The sequence below is a fragment of the Ovis canadensis genome, chromosome X (assembly GCF_042477335.2).
Source record: "Ovis canadensis isolate MfBH-ARS-UI-01 breed Bighorn chromosome X, ARS-UI_OviCan_v2, whole genome shotgun sequence".
Classification (NCBI taxonomy): Eukaryota; Metazoa; Chordata; class Mammalia; order Artiodactyla; family Bovidae; genus Ovis; species Ovis canadensis.
Genome location: NC_091727.1, coordinates 78,637,754 through 78,655,085, shown reverse-complemented (window position 1 = coordinate 78,655,085; position 17,332 = coordinate 78,637,754). Strand labels below are relative to the sequence as shown.

Sequence of the window (17,332 nt, the reverse complement as noted above, 5' to 3'; positions counted from 1 at the left end):
GTTCATTTTATTGACAAATAGTTACTCATAGTAGTTTCTTTTTTTTTTTTTTAACTAGGCAAAGAATTTTATTTATCTTTGTCCCAAACTTTATTCTTAGGCTTCTTCAGCTTCATAAGCTGCAAAGAATGAATTGTATATAAGCAAAAACTGAAAAGAGCTGCAGTGTCCAGGGGCTTAGGCTTAAAAATATTAGAGATCTAGATTTTATCAGATCCATAAGTAAAACTTTAAAAAGCAGTCATAATATAAAATAGCAGCTCCCAGTAACTTCTTCAAGATTTATCTTCTTCAGAAGTTAACTCAATTCAGTTTGCTTCATTATTGGAAGCCTCATCAAAATTCTCCACAAGATCTGGAACTTCATCATCATCCTCCTCTCCAGTGGTAAGTGATGCTTTTCCATCCACAGATTGTTTGGGCAGAGCTTCAGCCAGTCTCCTTAAACTGGTGAGACTGTGGGCACCAAGCTGGTTAAAGATGCTGACGAACATTTCTGTCAGTTGCTTTGTCTCAGCGTGGCCCATAATGGTGAAAGTGTTTGCTGCCAGAGATGCCTGAACTTTAGGGTTGTTAAAGTGGATCACTGTTCCTTGATTTGTGAACATATTCACCTCTTCAATACCAGAAATATTGTTTACCCCTAACTTCTTTAAAGAGAACTGAAGTTTTTTGTCATCTGCTGTAGCTGTTCTATGAACCACCTTCTTTCTACGAGCAGTTCCCTTGTTGGACCGGAAATGGGGCCGTGCGGGGGACTAGGGTTGGCACTCAGGTGGTCTCAGGCAGACCAGCTGAGGTCCTCATAGTAGTTTCTTATGACCCTTTGTATTTCTGTGTTGTCTGTTGTAACTTCTGCTTTTTTATTTCTAATTTTATTGACTTGAGTCATCTTCCTTTCTCTCTTGATGAGTGTGGCTAATGGTTTGTCAATTTTATCTTATTAAAGAAACAGCTTTTAGTTTTATTGATCTTTGCTATTGTATCCTTCATTTCTTTTTCATTTATTTCTGCTCTGATCTTTATGATTTCTTTCCTTCTACTAACTTTGGGGTTTTGTTCTTCTTTTTCTAGTTGCTTTAGGTGTAAGGTTAGATTATTTATTTGATATTTTTCTTGTTCCTTGAGTTAGGCTTGTATTGTTATAAACTTCCCTCTTAGTACTGTTTTTAGTGCATCCCATAAGTTTTGAGTTGTCTTGTTTTCACTATCATTTGCTTCTAAGTATTTTTTATTTCTTCTTTGATTTCTTCAGTGAACTATTGATTATTCAAAAGCATACTGTTTAGCCTCCATGTGTTTGTGGGGTTTTTTTAAATAGTTTTTTTTCTCCCTATACCTGACATTTGATTTAGGTCATGCCTGAAGAAAGGCAATGCCAAAGAATGTTCAAACTACTGCACAATTGCACTCATCTGACATGCTAGTAAAGTAACGCTCAAAATTCTCCAAGCCAGGCTTCAGCAATATGTGAACCGTGAACTCCGTGATGTTCAAGCTGGTTTTAGAAAAGGCAGAGGAACCAGAGATCAAATTGCCAACATCCGCTGGGTCATCGAAAAAGCAAGAGAGTTCCAGAAAAACATCTATTTCTGCTTTATTCACTATGCCAAAGCCTTTGACTGTGTGGATGCCAATAAACTGTGGTAAATTCCGAAAGAGATGGGAATACCAGACCACCTGACCTGCTTCTTGAGAAATCTGTATGCAGGTCAGGAAGCAACAGTTAGAACTGGACATGGAACAACAGACTGGTTCCAAATAGGAAAAGGAGTACATCAAGGCTGTATATTGTTACCCTGCTTATTTAACTTCTATGCAGAGTACATCATGAGAAACGCTGGACTGGAAGAAACACAAGCTGGAATCAAGATTGCCGGGAGAAATATCAATAACCTCAGATATGCAGATGACAACACCTTTATGGCAGAAAGTGAAGAGGAACTAAAAAGCCTCTTGATGAAAGTGAAAGAGGAGAGTGAAAAAGTTGGCCTAAAGCTCAACATTCAGAAAACGAAGATCATGGCATCCGGTCCCATCACTTGATGGGAAATAGATGGGGAAACAGTGGAAGCAGGGTCAGACTTTATTTTTCTCGGCTGAAAAATCACTTCAGATGGTGATTGCAGCCATGAAATTAAAAGATGCTTACTCCTTGGAAGAAAAGTTATGACCAACCTAGACAGCATATTCAAAAGCAGAGGCATTACTTTGCCAACTAAGGTCCATCTATTCAAGGCTATGGTTTTTCCTGTGGTCATGTATGGATGTGAGAGTTGGACTGTGAAGAAGGCTGAGTGCCGAAGAATTGATGCTTTAGAACTGTGGTGTTGGAGAAGACTCTTGAGAGTCCCTTGGACTGCAAGGAGATCCAACCAGTCCATTCTGAAGGAGATCAGTCCTGGGATTTCTTTGGAAGGAATGATGCTAAAGCTGAAACTCCAGTACTTTGGCCACCTCATGTGAAGAGTTGACTCATTGGAGAAGACTCTGATGTTGGGAGGGATTGGGGGCAGGAGGAGAAGGGGACGACAGAGGATGAGATGGCTGGATGGCATCACTGACTCGATGGATGTGAGTCGGAGTGAACTCTGGGAGATGGTGATGAACAGGGAGGCCTGGTGTGCTGCAATTCATGGGGTCGCAAAGAGTTGGACACGACTGAGTGACTGAACTGAACTGAACTGATACCCGATATTTAATCTTACAGCATCATGGTTAGAAAAGATCTTGAAATGATTTCAAAATTTACCAAGGTTTGATTTGCAACCTAAGATGTGATCTATCATGGAGAACGTTCCATCTGCACATCAGAAAAAGCTGAAATCTATCATTTTCACATGATATACCCTGTAAATATCAATTAGATCCTACATCCCCAATGTATCATTTTGCACTTGTGTTTCTTTATTAATTTTCTGTCTGGATAATCTGTCTATTGGTGTGAGTAGGTTACTAAATACCCTCCCCCAACTCTTATTGTATTCCTGTAGATTTTCCCTTGAATTGTCATTAGCATTTGCCTTATGTGTTGAGGTGCTGTTATGTTGGGTGCATATATATTTATAATTGTTATATCTTATTGGACTTATACCTTGATCATTATGTAGTGTCCTTCCTTGTCTCTTGTAAAAGTCTTAACTTTAAAGTCTATTTTATCTGATATGAGTTTTGATACTACTGCTTTCTTTTTATTTCCATTTAAGTGGAATATCTTTTTCTAGCCCCTCACTTTCAGTTTGTATGTGTCTCTAGGTCCAAAGTGTGTCTCGTGTAGAAAGTGTATATAGCGTCTTGTTTTTGTATCCATTCATCCAGTCTGACTTTTGGTTGGAGCATTTGATTCATTTATATTTAAGGTAATTATTGGCATGTATGATGCTATTACTATTTCCTTTATTCTTTTGAGTTTTATTTTGTAGATCTTTTCTTTCTCATGTGTTTCTGTCTAGAGAAGTTCCTTTAGTCTTTGTTTTAAAGCTAGTTTGGTGTTGCTCTAATCTCTATAGTTTTCTTGTCTGTAAAGCTTTTGATTTCTCCCTCAAATATAAATGATATCCTTGCTGGATAAAGTAATCTGGGTTGCAGGTTTTCCTTTCATTACTTTAAATATATCCTGCCACTCCTTTCTGGCCTTCAGTGTTTCTCTTGAAAGATCAGCTGGTAGCCTTATGGGGATCCATATGCTATGCTATTTGTTGCTTTTCTTGATGATTTTAATGTTTGTTACTTTGTTTAATTAGTTTGATTAATATGTGTCTTTACATGTTTCTCCTAGGGTTTATCCTATTTGGGACTCTCTGGGATTCCTAGACTTGAGTGGCTAGTTGTTTCCCATGTTAGGGAATTTTTTTTTGCTATAATCTCCCCAAATATTTTCTCATACCCTTTTTCTCTTTTTCTTTGAGGCCCCTATAATTTGAATATTGGTGAGCTTAATGTTGTCCCATAAGTCTCTGAGACTGTCCCTGTTTCTTTTTACTCTTTTTTCTTTATTCTGCTCTGCTTCAGTTATTTCCACCATTCTGTCCTCCAGCTCACTTATCCATTCTTCTGTCTCAGTTACTCTTCTATTGGTTCCTTCTAGTATATATATATATATATATATATATATATATATATACACACACATATACATATATAAATATATATAATTTTTATTGGTCTTCATATGCTTTACTTTTTTATTTTTATTTTTTATTTTATTTTTTTAACTTTAAAATCTTTAATTCTTACATGTGTTCCCAAACATGAACCCCCCTCCCACCTCCCTCCCCATAACATCTCTCTGGGTCATCCCAGTGCACCTGCCCCAAGCATGCTGTATCCTGCATCAGACATAGACTGGCGATTCAATTCTTACATGATAGTATACATGTTAGAATGCCATTCTCCCAAATCATCCCACCCTCTCCCTCTCCCTCTGAGTCCAAAAGTCCGTTATACACATCTGTGTCTTTTATCCTGTCTTGCATACAGGGTCGTCATTGCCATGTTTCTAAATTCCATATATATGTGTTAGTATACTGTATTGGTGTTTTTCTTTCTGGCTTACTTCACTCTGTATAATCGGCTCCAGTTTCATCCATCTCATCAGAACTGATTCAAATGAATTCTTTTTTACAGCTGAGTAATACTCCATTGTGTATATGTACCACAGCTTTCTTATCCATTCATCTGCTGATGGACATCTAGGTTGTTTCCATGTCCTGGCTATTATAAACAGTGCTAAGATGAACATTGGGGTACATGTGTCTCTTTCAATTCTGGTTTCCTCGGTGTGTATGCCCAGCAGTGGGATTGCTGCGTCATATGGTAGTTCTATTTGCAATTTTGTAAGGAATCTCCACACTGTTCTCCATAGTGGCTGTACTAGTTTGCATTCCCACCAACAGTGTAGGAGGGTTCCCTTCTAGTATATTTTTAATCTCAGTTTTTATGTTGTTCATTGCTGATTGTCTATTCTTTATTTTTTCTGGGTCCTTGTTAAACATTTCTTAAATCTTCTCAATCTGTACTTCCAGCCTGTTATTTATCTGTGCCTGTATTTTATTTTAAAGATTTTATATTATATTTATTATCAGTACTCTAATTTCTTTTTTAGGTAGATTGCCTATTTTCTCTTCATTTTTTTGGTCTTGTGGGTTTTTACCATGTTCCTTCATCTGCTTCATGTTTCTCTGTCTTTTCATTTTGGTTAACTTACTGTGTTTGTGGTTTCCTTTCTGCAGGCTCGTGGGCCATAGTTCCTCATAATTGTGAAGTCTCACCCCCATGAGTGGAGTTGGGCCAGTGCCTTGTGAAGATTTCCTGGCTGGGGGGACTCATACTTGTGTTCTGATAGATGGGGCTGGATTTTTTCTCTCTGAAGGAGAGTGCCATATTCAGTAGTGTGGTTTTGGGTGTCTATGGGTTTGGTATGGATTTAGGCAGCTTGTCTGCTAATATTCAATGTTATGTTCCTGTTTTGCTGAAGGATAGGCAAAGGGCATCTGACACTGGAGCTTGCTGGCCTTTAGGTAGGGCTTGGTCTTAGTGTTGAGATGGAGGCCTTTGGGAGAGCTCCTGCTGATTAATATTCCATGGGGTTGGGATTTCTCTGGTCCAAAGTCCTCAAATCAGTTCTCTCACCTTGGGGCTTCAGGTTAAACCCTTTACTGTAGCACCAAGACTTCTTTGGCTACACAGCACAGAAGACAAAACCCCAAGATGATTGGTGAAAGCAACACTCAATAGTCTAGAACACCCAAGAAACTCACACTCTCAAAGATAAGAGAGAAAAGATGGTAAAAACAGGAGCCAAAAAAGAAGAGAGCAATCAAACCAAAAAATAGACCGATACCTAAAAATGAATACTAAAAACTAGACTTTAAAAAACACAACATTTAGAACATAGAAAAAATGCAATATAGCTAAAGGGTACTATAAAAGGTAAATAAAATAAAATGAATTTGTGTAAACTAAGATGCTTTAAAAAAGGAAAAAGTAAGTTATAGAAAATAAAAATTAAGGGAATAATATAAAAAGAGCAAACTTAGAACAATATGAAAAAGAAAAAAGGGGGGAAATTATATACAGAGTGGTGGTAAGAAGAAGGTCCTCGTGATTCCTCTTTTTTTCCATCCCACACAGTGGGTTCCAGTCAATCTGCCTACTCAGAAAGTCCTCCAATATTTCTAGGAAGGTCTCTGGACCTGTTGTGGGCAGTGTGGGGTTTGCTCAGTCTCAAATCTGGCCTTACTCCAGCTTGTACTTGCTCCCAAAGTCCACAGTTGTACCCAAAGTCCACAGTCTCAAGGTAATTGTGGGGATTCAATCCACTGCACCTGTGGCTGCAGGTGTTAATACCCTTTCTCTTTTTCGGTCACACAGCCCCTGGTGTTCCACTTTGGTTTTGGACTGAGCTCTGCTTGTAGGCTGCCCTCTGCTGTCTGCTGCCCATCCAGGCAAGAGGGGGTAAAAGGCTGATACTTATTAGGGCTCACTTGCTCAGTTGGGCTGGGGAGAGGGAAGGGTATGGCAGCCACAACTGGGATCTAACAGGGAGTGCCTGAGGTCGTAGAAACCTGCTGAATGTTGTTATAGTCAGGTGGGCTGTGTACTCTCCCAGAAGAATTGGCCCCAGGTCATGGGTCCCTAGAAAGGGCCAAGTTGCTTAAGCTCCCAGTAAGGTGTGGGCAGTAACCTGTGCCTGCTCACAGCCTGGTGGTAGCTGCTTTGTCAGTGGCTAATGGCTTACATTTCCTCCTCTGGGATCATAAATTGCAGTCGTGTCCAATTCTGCTGGTGGTGCTCCTAGCAGTTTTGCTGGTTTTGGTGGCCGCTGGTGAAGTCAGTGTCCTGGTGATTACAATCTCCTGCCTCTCTGAGATACCCAGTCCCCACCCTAGACTCCCTCAGCTGCATCTCACCAGCCCCCTCAGAGTATTCTTGCGGCTGCCAACCCCGGTCCTCTCCTTGGGGTCAGATACCTGAACCTGATTGAGCCTCAGCACTCTGCCCCTATTCTCTGCTGCTGGCACAGGCGTGTGAGCCACTTCTCTTCTGGGAAGTGCTATTCCACAATGATCTCTGTGGTGAATTCTCTCCGTTTTGTCTTCTGAGCATCTGTTGCTGAACTCCCCTCTGAAGTTCCAAAGCTCCCTCCTGCCCCCAACCCTGAGGGGGTTTCTGAGTGTGTGGAAACTTTTACTTCCTCACAACTCCCTCACTGAAGTGCAGGTTCCCATCCTGAAATCCTTTGTCTCATTTTTTATCTTCATCTTTTGACCTACCTTCTTCTAAGGAGATTGGCTTGCCTTTCTGAAAGTCTAGGGGTCTTCTGCCAGATTTCAGAAGATGTTCTGTAGGATTTGTTCCATATGGAGATGAATTTCTGATGTATTTGTAGGGAGAGAGGTGATCTCCCCATCCTATTTATCCACTGTCTTGGATGCCTCCACATTTTCATTTATTAAGGGTGAAATATTGAGCATTCAGAAGAGTGGAGTTTGGGTTAAATTGGAGAATTAAAATCTTTTATATATCTATGGCATTAGTTATTAGTATTTATTTTTATTAAAATTATATCTTGGTAAATTTGTATTAAGATCTGAGAAACAGAGATCTGGTATGTCTTTAAAACAGAAACTAGTCCCAGAACTTCTGAAATAAGAATAGGTATGTATGTGTATCTATGTGATCAGAAGCAGGGGATTGATGGTATAATTGGAGAAATTCTACTCAAAGGCAAGTTTTGTTTTGACAATTTCGGTTTCAGGTGAAGGATATCTCAACTCAAATTAGTTCAAACAAGAGAAATCTATTGGTTTGTACAAACAGAAGTCTGAAAGTCCAGATCTTTAGGCAGATCTGGTTCCAGACACTGAAAGGATGGCTCTCACTTTCCCTCTTTGACTCTGATTTCCTGTGTGTGTATGTCATCTTTTGGAAAATCTCCTATGGTAGCAACAAGTATAGGTTTCTACCATCTTTATCTCTCTCAACTGCAGAGATAGAATTTCTTACTCAAGTTCCAGTAAAAGTTCTAAAAATTTCCCTCAGTGACTGGCTAAGATCATTTGCCCATTTCTGAACTAAACATTTGGGTCAAAGGAATGAAATACTATTGGAAATGCCCATTGTCTTACCACTCCTGTGGTCAGTTAGAGGAGTCAATCTGACCCCCCAAAAAGGTTCTAGTACTAGAGGAGGAAATGGGTGGGAGAAAGTCATATTGAGAAAACAAAACCATAGCTAACACAATATACTACCAACAGTATGATCAAACTGTTGATGTGATAAGGGCACATACGATATGAGTGTAACAAAAAGCAAAGTAAAATACTTCAGTCTCAATTACCTGGATATATTAATGAAAGTGTAGGAAGAATACATGCCCATTTTTTAAATTCAGGTATGATTCTTAATTAGTATTTCTTGAGTACAGTCCTTGGACCGATTGCACCAGAATTATTTTGGAATCTTGTTTAAGATATAGCTTCCTGAGTTCTAGCCTAAATCTGCTAAATATGAACCTACAAATAAATTCCTGTTGTCCAGGAATCTACATTTTTAACAGGTGATCTGGGTGATTCATAAGAACATTAAAGCTCCAGAACCATGATTCTATTTTATTTAGACACTTTGAATTATAATACTAGGAGAAGTTATTATTTTTGGACTTGTAATTAGTGATGTAAATCTAGTCAAGCCCATTTTTTGTGCTCAACAAATATTTGATGCATTGAAATCTTGCTGGTATCTTACTGCTGCTGCTGCTGCTAAGTCGCTTCAGTCGTGTCCGACTCTGTGCGACCCCATAGATGGCAGCCCACCAGGCTCCGCCGCCCCTGGGATTCTCCAGGCAAGAACACTGGAGTGGGTTGCCACTTCCTTCTCCAATGCATGAAAGTGAAACGTGAAAGTGAAGCCCATGGACTGCAGCCTACCAGGGTCCTCCATCCACGGGGTTTTCCAGGCAAGAGTACTGGAGTGGGGTACTAGTTCGGACTAATTAGGTAGAAGCCATCTGAACTAATGAAAGTTCAAAACCATAGGTTATTTTACAAAGGAAACATGGAGACTTCTGGCTATGATGTAGTGATGAAGACGACACAGTTCCTTTGCCCCAAAACAACTGTAAAACTCAACAACATTGTTCAAAAAACCAGTCATCGAAGTGCACTTCTTGGTCCCACAGATCTGTGTCTTGCTTCAACAGTGCTTGGACAGAACAGACCCAAGGATGCCCCTTGCTCCAGCAGCGGACCAGCCTTAAACCTTTGTTCTAGTTGCAACCTTCAGAATCAGCCACTCAGCTGCCCATGATCACCAGGGCCAGCCATCACTTTTTGAGCTTAACTCCTTATTACCATGAACTCCAAGATTTGTCAGAATTATTCCACCGAGGTAGAGGCCTCCATCAACTGCCTGCTCAACATGCACCTGCAGGCTTCCTATACCTGCCTTTCTCTGGACTTCTATTTTGACCACAACAATGTGGCTCTGGAGGGTGTGGGCCACTTTTTTTCACAAATTGGCCAAGGAGAAGCACTAGGGTGTAAAGCGGTCTCTTGAATATGCAAAACCAGAGTGACAGCCTTGCCCTCTTCCTGGATGTACAGAAGCCATCCCAAGATGAGTGGGGTAAAACCCAGGATGCTATGGAAGCCTCCCTTCTCATAGAGAAGAGGCTGAACTAGGCCCTTTTGGGTTTGCATGGCCTGGGTTCTGCCCTTGCAGATCCCCACATCTGTGACTTCCTAGAGAACCACTTCCTAGATGAGGAGGTGAAACTCATCAAGAAGATGGAGCCATTTCTCAAGTCTCGGACACAATGGAAACAATAAAGCTTTTTGCAGCCAAAAAAAATAATAATAATAAAAATTTATAATAATAAATAAAAAGAAAGAAAAGAAAAAGAAATCACCATTTCAGAGCTTGAACAGAAGCAAGTAGAAAAAAAAAAGAAAGAAATATTGATTCATGAAAAACTGAATTTCAGGTATGAACAGTGAAAGTCTATGGTGTTCTTTACTGGAACTACTTCCATCCTACCTCCATATCAGGTGAGGTAGGTGAGGTTGTTCTACCACAATGGGCAGTGAAAAATCAGCAGATTTACTGGTAGAAGGGACTAATTCGGTTTTAAATAGATGATGAAAAACCTATGTCCAATGGTATTGTTGGTAAAGTACCAAATTTGGCAGCAATGAGCAAGGAAAGCCAGGAAGAATGCTAGCCTCAAGGTGAAGTCCTGGTTGGAGTCGGTGGCAGACAAACTAATAAGCTGAGATTTAATAGGGAAATTCTGGTTATGAGAGAAGCATAGAGGAATGATCCTTGGCTATCCAGGAGGCTGAATGAATGCATGGGGAGACCTGAGAAGACCTGGTAAAAATTAATAGCTGAAAATGGCCTGAATTTGTACACATACGTAGAATCACATGCAAATCCATCAGCAGTGGGTGGATATCTTACTGACTCAACTTGGTTGAGCACAGCTTCTAACCAATCATTAGCTGACCATTAAAATAAGAAAACACAGAGGTGACTCCTAGGAAGCCAAATTCAAAAGGAAAAATGAAATTCAAAAAAATAAGCAGAACTGTTAGAGACCAGAAAGCAGGAGGAGACAAATTCTACAGATTAAGCCCAGGAAGGCTACAAATAAATGAAACAAACAAAATGAGCAACACTCTCAGTGGAATAAAGAATCCAGAACTGCTACAATACATTGTATAAAATGTCTATTTTTCAAAGATAAAATGACAAGACACAAAATGGGAAAGAGTGACCCAAACTCAGGGAAAAAGTCAATAGAAACTACCCGAGTGAGCCCAGATGTTGGATTTAGCAGACAAGGACTTCAAAACACTGATAAATATATTCAAAAAATTAAAGGAACCATTGTTTATGAATTAAGGGAAAATGTGATGACAACAGCTGCTCCATTGGAAAAGTTCCGGATGCTGGGAAAGATTGAGGGCAGAAGGAGAAGAAGGTGTCAGAGGATGAAATGGATGGCATCACTGATGTAATGAACATGAACTTGGGCAAACTTTGGAGGTGGTGAGGGACAGAAAGGCCTGGCATGCTGCAGTCCATGGGTTTGTAAACAGTTGGACACGACTGGGTGACTGAACAACAACAACAACAACAACAATATGATGACAACCCAATGGCTCAGCAGGTAAAGAATCCACCTACAATGCAGGAGATGCAGGTTCTATCCCTGATTTGGGAAAATCCCCTGGAGAAGGAAATGGCAACCCACTCCAGTATTCTTGCCTGAAAAAAAATCCCATCCCATGGACAGAGGATCCTAACTGACTACAGTCCACAGGGTCACAAAGAGTCAGACCCAACTGAGTGACTAAGTACAAACACATGATGACAATGATACAATAAAAGAGCAAGTCTCAATTTAAAAAAGGAACTTTAGAAAGAACCAAATGGAAACAGTTCAGTTGAAATTACAATAACTGATATGAAAGTTTACTATATTTACTCAAACATCATATTTGAAATGGCAGAGAGAAGAGTCATCCAGTCTAAAAAACAAAGAGAAAAAAATTGAAGAAAATGAACAGAACCTTCTGTGATTACTTCTAGCATGCGAACTTACATGTAATAGGAATCTAAGAAGAGGAGACAAGAAAGAAAAAAAAATATTTGAAGAAATACTCAAAAACTTTTCAAGTTTGGTGAAAAATATTAATTGGCAGGTCAGTGAAGCTCAATTCCAAGTAAGATAAACACAAAGGGGTGCATGTGTAGTCATATTGTAGTCCAACTTTTGAAAAAAGAACAGAATCTTGAACAAGAGACAAATGACTCCTCATATACAGAGAAACAATATGTTTACCCTATGGTTAACATTATACTTAATGATCAAAGACTGAATGCTTCCCCCTTAAATCAGGAACGAGGAAAAGATTTACATTCTCATCACTTCTATTCAAGACTTGCTGGATGTTCTAGCCAGAGCAATAAGGACAGGAAATTAAGTAACAGGCATCTAAATTTGAAAAGAAGTGAAACTAACTCTATTTGTAGGTGGCAAGATCTTACATGTAGTCTACCAAAAAAATTTAGAACTAAAAGCATACAAAATGATCATAGGATACAAGATACAAAATTCAATTGTGTTTCTATACATGAACAGTGAACATTTGAAAATGAAAGTAAGATGTAATTCTATTCATTATAACATCAAAAAGAATAAACTAAAATAATTAACAAAAGAAGTATATGACATATATACATTGAAAACTACACAATATTGCAAAGAAAACTTAAAGACTTAAATCCCCCACATTGACCAATATATCCAACACAATTTCTATCAAAATCTCAGCAGGTGCTTCTTTTTTTTTTTTTTTTTTTTTTTTAAGAAATTGATGACCTGATCCAAAATTTTATATGGGAACACAAAGCACCCAGACCCAGAAAGCCAAGCAATTTTGGAAAGGAGAGAAGCTGGAGGACTTAAGGTACCCAACTTCAACTTACTATAAAACTACTGTAATGAAGACAGTGTGGTATTGGCCTAAAAATAAATATATAGATTAATGGAACAAAAATAAAGTCCAGAAATAAACCCTTAACTTTATGGTCAATTGATTTTTTCCAAAGGTTGCAAGGCAATTAAATGAAGAAAAAGATAATTTTTTCTTAGCAAATGATTCTGGATATCCACATACAAAAAATTAACTTCTACTTTTACCTCATATCATACACAAAAATTAAACTGTAAATGGATCATGGACTTTAATGTAGTAGCTAAAACTATTAAAAGTTTGAAGAAAATATTAGGACAATTTTTAATTCTCTCTCTCTATATATTATATCTCAAAAAGTTGTTAGAAAATATCATTTTATGATTGTTTTTCTATGGCTACATAGAAAATCACCCCCAAACTTAATTTGTACAGGTTATTTTGCCCATGGATTCTATGTAACATAACATTCAGCATATAGAGGAGATGGTTTGTTTCTGTTCCACAGTTCCTGGAAACAGCTGAAATTCTAGAATTCTGGAGGGTGGAATCATTGCAAGGCTTGTTTATTCTCATGTCTAGTGGTTAATGCTGCTGCTGCTGCTGCTGCTGCTAAGTCGCTTCAGTCGTGTCCGACTCTGTGCGACCCAAGAGATGGCAGCCCACTAGGCTCCCACGTACCTGGGATTCTCCAGGCAAGAACATTGGAGTGGTTGCCATTTCCTTCTCCAATGCATGAAAGTGAAAAGTGAAAGTGAAGTCGCTCAGTCGTGTCAGACTCTTCGCGACCCCATGGACCGCAGCCTACCAGGCTCCTCCATCCATGGGATTTTCCAGGCAAGAGTACTGGAGTGGGGTGCCATTGCCGTCTCCACGTTAATGCTGGCCATCAGTCAATACCTTAATTAAGACTGTCAACTTAAATATGCACATGTGGTCTTTGTTTTGGTATGGGACACCTTATAACATGGTGTGTTTGTCTGATGTTTTTCCCATGATTAGACTGGGTTTATAGTTTTGGGGAAGATGATCACAGAAGTGAAGTGCCATTCTCATCACATCATATCAAAGGTATACATTTATCTATCACTTATTACTGATGATGTTAATAATCTGGCCAAGGTTGTGTTTGTCAGAGTTCTCCACTGTAAGGTTACTTTCTCTCCTCTCCCCTTTTAATACTCTAATTTTTGGAAGCAAGTCACAGCAACAACCTCCTTAAGGAATGAAGAGTTATGGTTCATCTCCTTGAAGACAGTATATAAGTCATTTAGAATTCTTATACAGAAAAGACTTGTCTGTTCTTTACTTATTCAATCATTCATTTATATCAGTATGGATTCATGGATATTTATTTTGTAGTTTGGGTTATAATCCAATACTACTTTCTTTTATTTTTCCTATATTTCAAGTTTTAGCCATTGGAAGCTGTTTCAGTTGCCCCCACTACCCCTTTGTGAGTGTGTTGAGAACTTCCTTACTTTATGGCGTTACAAAATGCTTCAGGCTCATCTTGTATATTCCCTACTTCAGCCTATGAATCAATCAGTCATTTTTTTTTTAAAGACTCACGGTTATTTTTATTGAAGAATGATATTAAGTATGAACTTTTAGACACTGTGTTCACAGGGGTGTCATTGCTTCTAGGCACTTTCAGCTATCAGAGCAAGAAAATGTAGGTGTATGTATTAGCCCAGTTATGCATACAGATCTATAAATATGCATATATGCATCCATATGTATCTATTAAGCAAAGCATGATTTCATACTGAGATCTCTAACTCTAATCCAATAGCATGGAGCTTCCCAGATGGCTTGGTGGGTAAAGAATCTGCCTGCAATGCAGAAGATGTGGATTCGATCTCTGGGTCAGGAAAATCCCCTGGAGGAGGGCTTGGAAACCCACTCCAGTATTCTTGCCTGGAGAATCCCATGGACAGAGGAGCCTGGCGGGCTACAATCCATGGGGTCACAAAGAGTCAGACATGACTGAAGTGACTTAGCATTCAGACATGCACAGTCCAATAGCACATGGATCACTCTGGGCTTCTCCTTTTGTTTCCTTTTAAAACCCCTTGTCAACAGTGGGAAGCCTAACTCTCACTATTCATCATTCGTTTATGCTTATTTGTTCAATCACAGTATACTTCTACAGCAGTTTCAGAGTTGTTATCTGTCTATTTTTTAATAACATATGTCCATTTTCCATTTTCAGCTCAGCAGTGGAACTGTATCCACAAATGCCAAGGTACAATGAAATAAATTCATTAGGAATCAGCATTTTATTATTATTATTATTATTATTGGCCTCATGGAATGGCATGCAGGATCTTAGTTCCTCCACCAGGGACTGAATTTATGCTCCCTGGAGTGAAAGCATGGAGTCTTAACTGCTAGAGTACCAGGGAACTTCTGAAATCAGCATTTTAGATATTTTAACTTTTATACCACATAACATCAAAGCCAAACATCAGAGATTGCTTAAAAGAAAATCTAAAAATATAATTTAAAAATAATTCCTTTCCCTTTAAAAATTTTTCTTTTTTACTGTGGTAAAAAATATGCAATGTGTACAATTTTAACTATTTTTAGTGTGTAATTACATGGCACCAAGTACATTAACAATATATACGACCATCACTAGTATCCATTTCCAGAATTTTCATCGTTCCTTACTGGAATTCTGTACCCATTAAACAAGAAGTCCTTACTTCCTTTCCTTTCTCTTCTGATAACCTCTGTTCCACTTTCTGTCTCTATGAATTTGCCCATTCTATGTAATTCCCATAAGTGGAATCATAAAATAGTTGTCTTTTTGTATCTGCTTCTTTCACTTAACATAATGCTTTCAAGGTTCAGCCATGTTGCACCATATATTAGAACATCCTTCCATTTTAAGCCTGAATAATATTTCATTATATGTTTATATCACATTTTATTTAATCCATTCATCTGTTGGTGGACATTTTGCTGTTTTAGCCTTTTGTCTATTGTGATCAATGATGTTAGGAACATGGATGTTCATGTATCTGAGTCTCTGTGTTCAATTATTTGTATTTATATTTAGAAATGGAAATGATGGGTCATATGGTAATTCTATGTTTATGTTTTGTTTTGAAGCCACCAAACTTTATCACAACAGCTATACAATTTTACATTTTCAACAGCAATGCATGAGGGCTTTAATTTCCCTACATCTTCACCAACACTGGTTATTGTCCTATTTTCTTAAATAATAGTGACCTAAATGGATAGTGTCTTAGTCTAATCAGGCTGCTATAACCAAATTACATAGAAGTGACATCAGCAAAATGGCTGGACAAGATGTCCTTTGCAAGTATCTACCCCTCAACAACAAAATTTGGCATTCACTTACAAGCAAAAGTACCTTTGAGGGAGCTGTGGGATCTAGTACCATACATAAGGAACATGGAAGGATTCTTACTTACCTATACATTAGGTAATAGGTATGCAGACCATGGTGCCAGATGTGGACCCTAAAGTGGTCCATGAGCCAACTCCAGCCCTTCTTAACCATGATCTAGAAACCCCCAGAGGACACTAATTTAGACAATAAACCACAAATCTAGGAGTCCAGTGGATAAGTTCCAGCATACCACAGGAGTAAAATAAAAATCCAAGATGTGATACATTGGAAATGGTAAAAGGAATATTTTGATCTACCCCTCCCCCAGAGTGGCACATCTCAGTGAAAGAGAGCTTTTGTTGGCTTGTAATTTCCTCTACAAGGGAACATGAAAGCATGGGAATGAGTACTTGGCTACCTCAGCCATGTGGAATGCTGCCAAAGGGGCCCATTTCTCTCTTGCCCTTCCAGAGTACTGAGTCATGAGCTGTGCGACTTGGGGGCAGTGAGAAGCTGGGGAACAGAAGCCAGTACTCTGAATGAAACATTTGTATCAAAGGGACATGGTTCCTACTAGCCACATCACAGCCTCCATTGAGAGCCTTCCCAAAGCCACTCAGATCACCTCACCTGCAAATCACCCCCCCCCCAAACTGGTATAAAGGCAATCCCAAGACCCTGTTAGGCTCAGCCCTACACTCCCCAACCTGTGATCAGACCCCTGTGTGCACTCTTGATGGAAATAAGATTGAGCTTTTTCCAGACAGCAAATATTGCACATGCAGATATCAGGCCTGAATCTGGGGGACAGAGCGAGGTCACAAACTTGAGCATTTAACATCAACCTTGGGAGAAAAAAAGGGAAGCAATCAGTGCTTAGGCTTGGCTTTGCAGGTTCAAGAAAAGGCACACAAGCTTAAGAATTCTGACACAGGAAGGAGCCAAGAGTGTGGAGCAGGCCTATCCACAGAAGATCTGAGAAAGCCTGAGAATCCTTAGCAGAGCTGATGAAAGGCATTTCTCTCTTGAAGTCAGTCAGGTAGGACTAGAGGAGGTGATTGCTACATCAAATGAGAAGACAACAAGGTAAGACTTCATGTTCTTACATGAAAAATCAAGAAAATAGGGCACAACCAAAGAAACACAATGAGTTTCCAGTACTGACTCCAAAGATATAAAGTACTAAAAATAACTATAGCTAAAATAATTAGTTAATGCAGATAATATACTAAAATAATAGATTGTAATATCAAAAACATAAAAGGGGTAGTAAAAGGGCATAGATTTTGTATGCAATTGAAATCATTATTATTTTGGGTATGCCACATGGTTTGCACGATCTTAGTTTGCCAACCAGGGGTTGAACAGGCTCCATGCAATGAAAGTGTGGAATCCTAACCACTGGACCACCAAGAAATTCCCAGAATTAAGTTCCAATCAGCCAAAAATTAGACTGTTAGATGTAAAAGATGCTTTATATGAG

At 38.9% G+C, this 17,332-nt stretch overlaps 1 pseudogene; it reads right to left on the bottom strand.

Annotated features, from left to right (window-relative positions):
- Nucleotides 1-216: 216 nt before the first annotated feature.
- Nucleotides 217-704, bottom strand: LOC138929962 (transcription factor BTF3 pseudogene; annotated as a pseudogene).
- Nucleotides 705-17,332: the final 16,628 nt, after the last annotated feature.